General features: G+C 44.0%; 1 protein-coding gene across 2 annotated transcripts in view; it reads right to left on the reverse strand.

Annotated features, from left to right (window-relative positions):
* The window catches only part of GJC1 (gap junction protein gamma 1), a 59,189-nt gene extending 50,337 nt beyond the window's left edge, over positions 1–8,852 (reverse strand). The window contains exon 1 of one of the 2 annotated variants that reach the window (XM_023588839.3): positions 8,712–8,852. The gene's annotated coding sequence lies outside the window, so the exon portion shown is untranslated. Of the gene's footprint in view, positions 1–8,189; positions 8,343–8,711 lie in introns of those variants that run through there. The other variant, XM_004458704.4, reaches the window with a different exon arrangement.
* Positions 8,853–9,576: the final 724 nt, after the last annotated feature.

Here is a 9,576-nt window from a genome sequence, read left to right on the forward strand (position 1 = left end):
CAATAATGCAGAAAAACTCATACAATAACAAGGTTTCTAGTCAGAAGCACAAAAGCTTTGTCAAGGTATTTCACTACAATTAGCAAGTATAAATAAAAAAGAAATGAGGGAAGCAGATGTGGCTCAACCAATTGGGCTCCCATCTACCATGTGGGAGGCCCTGGGTTGGCTTCCCAGGGCCTCCTTGTGAAGGCAGGCTTGCCCACGCCTGTGGACAGCTGCCACAGCAAGATGAACCAACAAAGGGAGACAAGCGAACACAGAAGAAATGTGCAGTGAATGGACACAGAGAGGAGAGAGCAAGCAAGCCGCAAGGGGGGAGAATAAATAAAATAAATCTTAAAAAAAAAAAATGAGAAGGCACACAGAAAATGAATACATAAATGAACTATAAACTAAGTGCTAGATATTTGGGTATCAAAGATAGATACTGCTCCTCACTTATTCAGGGCTTTAAAGAAAAGGCAACAGAAGTTCAGACAAATGACATGATTAAATCTGTGTTTTATAAAGACAACTCTGTTGCTATGAGAACAATGAACTGGTGGGATTCAAAATAAGATGGGGGGGGAGCGGATCTGGCTCAACTGATAGAGCGTCCCCCTACCACATGGGAGGTCCAGGGTTCAAACCCAGGGCCTCCTGATCCGTGTGGTGAGCTGGCTCACAGGCAGCGCTAATGCATGCAAGAAGTGCCATACCATGCAGGAGTGTCCATTGCATAGGGGAGCCCCACACACAAGGAGTGCACCCTGTAAGGAGAGCCACCCTGTGCGAAAAAAGCCTGCCCAGGTGTGGCACCACATACATGGAGAGCTGACGCAGCAAGATGACGCAACAAAAAGAGACACAGATTCACGGTGCGCTGACAAGAATCCAAGCGGACAAAGAAGAAGACACACAGTGAATGGACACAGAGAGCAGACAACCGGGGCAGGGGGAGGGGGCGGAATGGGAGAGAAATAAAAAAGAAATCCTAAAAAAAAAAAAATTGGATGGGAGCATACTGCTTAGGGATATATATACATATGAAGTAAAAATAGAAATGCAACAGAATTAAGGAGAAAGAAAGGAAGACTTTTTTAGAAATGACGATAATCTTAGGAAGAAGTGGCCTAAACTAGGATAGGGAAACTAAAGGTGGGGAGTAATATATTCAAGCAGGTGATTACCTCTGGTAAGAAGATCCACAGTGGCGTTGGGGAATGCAATCAGGTATGTAAACACAGAAGACTTCAACTGTACTGGACACATTTAATTTCTTAAACTGCAAGGCCGGCATACAAGTATTCAATGTATTCTTCTTTACTACTTTTTCTGTCTTTAATATCCTATAATACATTTCTTACAAAATGAACAAGGGGGAAGTGGATATGGCTCAAGCAGCTGGGCACCCCCCTACCACATGGAAGGCCATGGGTTTGGTTCCTGCTGCCTCCGAAAGAAGATGGTGAGTTAGCGGACACGAAGGCTGGTGTGACCGGCTGGCACAGCAAGCTGACGCAATGAGATGACACAATGAGAAAACATAATGAGAGAACAACCAGCAGGAACAGCAGTGGCTCAAGCCATTGGGTGCCACAGAGAGGTCACGGGTTTGGTTCCTGGTGCCTCCCCCACCTTTTTAAAAGATTTATCCTGCCCTGCCCCCGCTGCCTCCCATTGTTGTGTGCTCTCTGTGTTCATTTGCTGTGTGTTCTCTGTCTGCTTATCTTCTCTTTAGACAGCCCGGGAAGCAATCCTGGAACCATATGGAGTGGGAGATACATGCTCAATCTCTTGTGCCACCTCAGCATCCTGGTCTGCTGCATCTCTTATTGTCTCTCCTCTGTGTCTCTTTTTGTGGTGTCATCTTGCTGTGCCAGCTCTCCACTTGGGCCAGCTTGCCTTCACCAGGAGACCCAGGAATCGAACCCTGGACCTGCCATATGGTTGACGGGAGCCTAATCACTTGAGTCACATCTGCATTCCTCTTGATGTCTCCTAAAAAGAAGACAAGCACACAATGTAGACACAGAGAGAGCAGGCAGCAAGTACAAATAAGAGGGGGAGAAAGAAATAAATCTTAAAAAAAAAAGAATGAAGGAAGACTTTTCTGAAATGACAATAATCTTAGGAAGAAGTGGCCTAAACTAGGATGGGGAGACTAAAGGTGGGAAGTAATCTTAAGAGTAAGTAGTTGATGGGGCCACTTAGCGAGACAGGGAACACTGATGAAGTTTTAGGTTTGGAGCCAAGAGTTTTCAGGTTGATAACTCAATCTGAAGTGCTTCTGAGTATCTAAATGGAGATACTGAAGACCAGCTGTGTTCAGAAAAGAGGTCTGGTCTAGAGATAGAAATCTGAGTCTTCTAAATGACTGAAGTCAACGAAAGGACTTAAGATTACAGTGAGTAAAGTTTAAGACTAACGACTAAGGCTTAAAAAAGAAAGTCAATTAAAGATTTGGTTGTGCAGCATTTCTGTGAATCAGTTTATCTGTAAAATGTGGATTATTAAAATACTCCCTAAGGCTCTTAATGGGCTAAATGAGTTAGTTCATGTAGAGCACTTAGAACAATGCCTGATATGTAGTAAATGTTAGCTATTTCCATATTATCATCACATATACTTGTTCTCTTGTTCTTTCTTTTATCAAAACCAGCTCCCAGAAATCCAGTGTTTATTGACTTCATCAGAACTTGTTTTTCTAATAGGGGGTATTCTCAAATTTTAAAATTCTGGTAAGAGAGGAATTTTGAGGGGCAGGAGAGTCTTAGTACTCATTTAACAAGATTAAAGCTGCATAAGAAAATAGAGGAATGAAATTCAGTCTTTGAGAAGTACGTGAAGAGATGGGGATGGAGGAAAATTATTTGTTATCTTTGAATTACATAACCATTTCATACAATGGATTATTATGCAGCTATAAGAAGAAATGAAGTCATGAAGCATATGACACCATAGATGAACCTGGAAGACATGTTGAGTGAAGCAAGCCAGTCACAAAAGGACATACTGTATGACTGAGCTTCTACAAACTAAATACACTGTGTAACCTCACTGAATTAATAACTTGAATATGGATCACCAGAAAATAGAATGAGGTTAGAAAATAGAAAGCTGAGGGTTAACTTGTGCAGAATTGGTAAAAAGAATGTGTGTTAATCTTTGTAAATGAATAGAAAAGGTTAAAGTACAACATAATGTTTGTAATTAGCAATACTATTATATAGGTATGGCAGCGGTTTAAAGGAAAGTCTAAGTTTACGCATATTACTGAAAGGACAGCTAAAAAAATATAACAGAACTATATAGCCTGGTAAAACTGCATGGGTAAAATTACATATATAACACCATTTTTCTTTGAAACTGAATATATTTTAATACTACAAGATGTTAATAACAGACAAAAAAATTACGCTAAGTGAAAGAAACTAGACACAAAGCACTGCATATTGCATGATTCCATTTATATAAAATGTAAATATAGGTCAATTTATAAAATGAAATTAGATTAGTGGTTATGTAGGGCTGGAAAATGGTAGAGGAATTGAGAGGTGACTGCTAAAGGGTGTGGGGACTTCCTTTTGGAATAATGAAACTTTTAAAATTTTTTGTGGTTATGAGTGCACAACATTGTGACTATATTAAAACCCATTGATGATATACTTTGGACAGATTGTATAGTATATGATTGTATCTCAATAAAACTGCTTAAACATAAATCAATAACTGTGCAAAAATAGCCAGAAATAATATGTAAGGCAGGGGAAGCAGAGATTGCAAGGTGAAGAACTTTGTTTGACTGTTTATTATTATTAATTGAAATAAAGAAAATGCTCTAATAATGACTCAAATAATGAATGCACAACTATGATTATACCAAATACCACTGACTGTACACTTTGGATGAACTGTATGCTTTATTAATATGTATCAATAAAATTGGTTTAAAAAAAAAAAAGCCATTTCATGGCATGAACAAGAAGGCTCCGTTGTCTCTATTTTGAATACTTGCCATCAGTCAAGTCTATAGTGTATCATCTTTTTTTTTTTGTTTATTTTTTTTTCTATAGTGTATCATCTTTAACCATGTTCCTTTCACTTTTACTTATAAATAACTTACAATCAGATAATCTCATTAACATAAATACATTATCCACAAGGCCCAACTCCTCTTCACTTGGAAAATTTCCAAAAGCAATTTTATAACTCAGTAAGTTCAGTTAAACTGATAAATCCTCCAAAGATATAGATGAAAATAATCTTTATAACTATGTGAAAGTGTAATACAATTTAGAGATTTAAAGATAAGAACAGGAAAAGCAGACTTGGCCCAATGCATAGGGTGTCCGCCTACCATATGGGAGGTCCGCGGTTCAAACCCCAGGCCTCCTTGACCCCTGTGGAGCTGGCTCACGCACAGTGCTGATGCGCACAAGGAGTGCCATGCCACACAAGGGTGTCCCCCACGTAGGGGAGCCCCACGCGCAAGGAGTGCACCCCGTAAGGAGAGCCGCCCAGCGCGAAAGAAAGTGCAGCCTGTCCAGGAATGGCGCTGCACACACGGAGAGCTGACACAACAAGATGATGCAACAAAAAAGAAACACAGACTCCCGGTGCCACTGATAAGGACAGAAGCGGTCACAGAAGAACACATAGCGAATGAACACAGAGAGCAGACAACTGGGGGCGGGGATAAATAAATAAATAAGAACAGGGATATATGAAGCTTATTCCATTTCTATAGAAGAGGGAAAAAAAACAAAATTTACTGATTTACTCTAGAATTCTATACTTTTTTGTTTCATAAATAATTTCCATTTGGCTAAACTCTTAGCATGATAACCATGAACATTTTGAGAGCAAAAACCATGTAGAATTCATCTTTGTATCTTCAGTATTACAGTTCAGTGCCTGATATATAAGAAGGACTTGATAGCAGAGTAGATGTAGTTTAGGTTGAGCCTTTGCTGTGCATTTACGAGGTCCTGGGTTCAATTCCCAGTAACTCCTAAAAAATAAAAATAAACAAGAAGTATTTGATGAAAAAGAGTTCACAGACTAGGAAGGGGATGTAGCTCAAGTGACTGGGCTCCTGTCTACCATATGGGAGGCCCAGGGTTCAATTCCTGGGGCCTCCTGGTGAAGGCAAGCTGGCCTACGCAGGAGTGCTGGCACCGCACGAAAAGCTAGCCCGAATAGAGAGCTAGTACAGCAAGATGACCCAACAAAAAGAGACACAGAGGAGAGACAAAAGAGATGTAGCACAGGGGGCTGAAGTGGCACAAGAGACTGAGCTCCTCTATCCCACTCCAGAAGGTCCCAGGGTTGGTTCCCAGTGCCACCTACAGAGAAGACAAGCACACACAGAAGAATGCACAGCAAATGGACAAGCAAGCAGACAACGAGGGGCAGGGGAGAGAAATAAATAAATCTTTATTTTTTAAGATTTATTTTTATTTATTTCTCTCCCCTTCCCCCCGACCCCCCGCCCCAGTTGTCTGTTCTCTGTGTCCATTTGCTGCGTGTTCTTCTTTTTGTCCGCTTCTGTTGTTGTCAGTGCACAGGAATCTGTGTCTCTTTTTGTTGTGTCATCTTGCTGTGTCAGCTCTCCATGCATGTGGCGCCATTCCTGGGCATGCTGAACTTTCTTTCGCACTGGGCGGCTCTCCTTACGGGGCGTACTCCTTGTGCATGGGGATCCCCTACACGGGGGACACCCCTGCGTGGCACGGCACTCCTTGCGCTCATCAGCACTGCGTGTGGGCCAGTTCCACAGGGGTCAAGGAGGCCCGGGGTTTGAACCGTGGACCTCCCATGTAGTAGACGGATGCCCTATCCATTGGGCCAAGTCCACTTCCCTAAATAAATCTTAAAAAAAAAAAAAAAAAAAAAATTCACTGAATAAATGGGCATCAAAACTCTTTTGTCCAAATTGTACTGGTGCTAAACCAAGAGAGCCCAGAACAAGCTGTAAGTAAGGGCTCAACTCATTCCACAGAGATCTTGTCCTTGTCTTGAGAAAAACCCTTTGTACACATTGCACAGATCTGAATCATAAAGGCTTACTGTCAAGGATATATGCCAGTACCGACTAACTGGTCACTCATTCTTGAGCTGTGGAAAATAGCAATGCTTAGAGTAAGAGTAAGACAATACGTTTGAAAAGGTCCTTACTTCCACACAAGCTAAATGATGAACTTGTTAGTTATACTGTGTTTGGAAATCAATTGTTGGCTATGAGCTAATATTAACACTTCAGAACTGTTTTCTATGTCTAACTTTCAGGTTAATGGATATCAGCCAAACTCTATTTTCTCATACTAAGTTTCAAAGGAAAGGGCTTCAAAAGCAAAAAGTAATCACTACCCCTTTTTTGTCTAAATTTTTATCAGTAGACGTTTTTGACAGGAGCCACACTGTTAATATAAAAAAAGTATGAATTCAGAAATGTTAAGTAATTATATCCCCAGTACAACTTAGCTATCCGGATTCATTTTTAAAAGGGGGAAGAGGGGTGACCTATCTCGTTAATTCTGAATTGTGAACAAACTTCAAATAAAAACAAGTCTTCAGAATATGTTCAGAAAGTTTTTGAAGTTCATCACTCCCTAAAATGGGCATGAAGCAAATGCTAGGTACTTATTAAGAGACTGATGCTCTGAATTTTAATTAACTTATATTTTAGGATACAAATTATTGAATTGGTAAGTGAGCCTGGAGCTAATTGGGGTAGGGAGTAGTAATGAGAGACAACCCTGCATCCCCTCCCTTTGGCTGGCTTATGCAAATATAATATTTTTTAAAAATTATTAAGGACTAACAGCACTAAAAAAGTGAGACTTATGCTGGAGATAGGCTAACTTCTTAAATCCTTTGGATTAAAGACAAACTCAATTCCACCTCTGTGAACAGAACAGAGAGAAAGTTACTGGGTCCTCTGCTTCTTTTTAAGAGAATTGTGATCACCTAGAGAAGGTAGAAAGAGACTAAAGTCAACCTAAAACAAAGTTAAAAGTGTCCACCTTTGAAAAGAATGCTTGAAATGTTTTTGGAAAATGGAGTAACGGCTGAAAACAAGTTGTATATAGTATTTAACCATTACCAATTAGGATAAATTTTAAAAGGTGAATTTCCATATAACTTCTATTCTCTTCAAAATGCCCTTTTTCTAACCCTCTCTGCTTAGAAAGATCAGGAGAAGACTAAGATTTGTATGCCTGAAATTTTTACCTCTTACCCAAGAGAGTTAGTTTGCATTTCTTTAATTCTGCCATTACATAGCACTTAAGAAATGAAAGCAAATGCAGTATACAACTCTACGCTAAATTCCAAAAATAACCAGCAAATTTAACCACAATTCACAATATTTTTAGACAGGAGCCATGAAATTAAGTTTATTTTTTGCATTCTTATTCTGAACAGCCTCTTTAGGGGGAAAAGAATTTGATCCCTAAATTACATTATTAGTCCTTTTTTTCTATAGATATTAATGTACTGGAGACATGCTGTTCTCTGCTTAACAGGAAATTAAAATTCCTTTCATTTATATACTTTAAATTTTTATAGCGCTATCACAGAATCACTTGAACGTATACACAACACAAACGTATAATACTTTTAGCCTTATCAGGCTTACAGGATAACATTTATCCAGAACAATCTATTCTAACTTGATTTACTCTATTCCACAAAGTATAGCAGTGATACTAATAAAGCGTTAGCACAATGAAATCTGTACCCACAGTTCTTAATGAACAAGAATTCCTTCAAATGATAAAATTAAACCCGCCCACTTCCGAAGGTAAGAGTAATCCCAACCTTTTAAACAATCGTGAAACACACACACACACACACACACACACAAACCACCAACTCTAAACCACACTTTCACGTAAATCTTTTCAACTCAAAGCTCCAAACGCAGCCGCTAACCACACAAGCGCCTACAATCACAGCGTTAGCGCTGCCAGATTTTTGAATCTGGCGACTTAAGGGAAAAAAGAACCCTCCAAAGTTTCACAAAAGAGGGGGGTGGATCATTTTAAGTAAAGAAAACGTGTTATCAACAGGCGGCTTCCCCAATCTCCCCACCCCCGCACACACTTTTCCCCCTTTCAGCCCTCGAACTAAATCGTCTGTAAAACATCCCCCGGAGGAGCGAGTCCTGACGGGGAGGTGTTACGAGAAAGAGTAAAACAAACCTGCACGCCGCTAGGAGAGATGTCAGTGGCCGAGTGCCGGGGAGACAAAGACCAGCCTGCGAGGCGACCAGGCGGCAAGGGGCGGCCCCGGCGCGTCCCTGCGCCCCTAACTGCCCGGAGGAGTTGCGAGCACCGCCAGAGCGCCGCCAAAGTGCGTGCCGAGGGTCCTCCGGGCTCCCGGCCGGCCGCGGGTCCCACCGCCCGCGCAGCAGCCGCGGCCCGGGCCCGCCCCCAAGCCGTTTTCCTTCCAATTTGGGAACCGCGCGCCTAGGGACAAAGGGGGAGGGCGCGCCGGGGGCGGCGGCGGGACGCGGACAGCGACGCCCCTCCGGGCTCGGCGGGAAACCCTCGGGGGCGCCCCTCTACCTCTCTCCAAACCGCAGCCGCACTCTCCCCCGGATCCCCGTTCTCCACGGCCCCTCTGCGGGCTCCCCACAAGTTCTCCCGCCTCCCCCTCGGACCCCGCCTCTCTCCCCCGCCCCTGCCCGCTTCTCCTCAGCCAGCCCTGCGTCCGCCCCTCACCGGGCGGCGGGTTCCCCCGGAGCCGCCTCCTCCGCCGGGCCTCGGCCCGTCCCGCCGGCGGCCGCCTCATGTGCCCCGCGTCGCCATCGCCTTCGCCGCCGCCCTCGCCTCTCCTCCTCCTTCGCCTTCGCCTCAGTCTCCAGCCAAGGCTGAAGCCGCTCCCGCCGCCCGGACCTGCGGGGCGGCGCCTGCGCACTACACGCCGTGGTGGGGGCGGGGGCGGGGGCGTCCTGCCGCGGCCTGGGAGCGGGGGGCGCGCGGCACGTGGCGCTCGGGTGGGAGGGGTCGTCCCGGGGCGCGCGGGCGGCGGCGCGAGCTCCCAACTTTCTGCGGTCCGGTCAGTGCGCACTACGGAACGGTCTCGGATGCGGCGGAGGCGCGGCGCTCGCGGGACCCCTCCGCTGGGATACCGGACGGGAGGTGGGCGCGAACCCGCCTGCTGACAACCATTCTTCGGGGTGGTTCTCGAGCCAGGAATCTGCCTCAGGCACGCCTCAATTTGAGCGCGTGACAGTTTACCCCGGGATAGTCCAAATGAGCCCCGGAGTTATCGTCTGTGCGTTCGTCCAAAGCCTTGGTCCAGTGTAACGCGAGATGCTGATGCCCCTTTCCGGATTGTGCCCCAAAGTTACTCTAGGATCCTACGGGCCCTCGGTGGGTCAGCGAACCAAACTTTTTTTGAGTCATAGCTTTTAGAAGCTTTCTAGATGCTTTGGCGGTCCTGAATTTCTCCGATTAGAAAAGCCGTAAGAGGCCATTTCCTCTTAAACCCTTGCTTCCAGCAGGATCCCATCCAAAGGATTTTCTAGAAATCTTGTATGCATAGGAATCTCCCCGTCTGGTAGGAAACAGAAAACTCCCTAAA

The sequence above is a fragment of the Dasypus novemcinctus genome, chromosome 21 (genome assembly GCF_030445035.2).
Source record: "Dasypus novemcinctus isolate mDasNov1 chromosome 21, mDasNov1.1.hap2, whole genome shotgun sequence".
NCBI classification, from domain to species: Eukaryota; Metazoa; Chordata; class Mammalia; order Cingulata; family Dasypodidae; genus Dasypus; species Dasypus novemcinctus.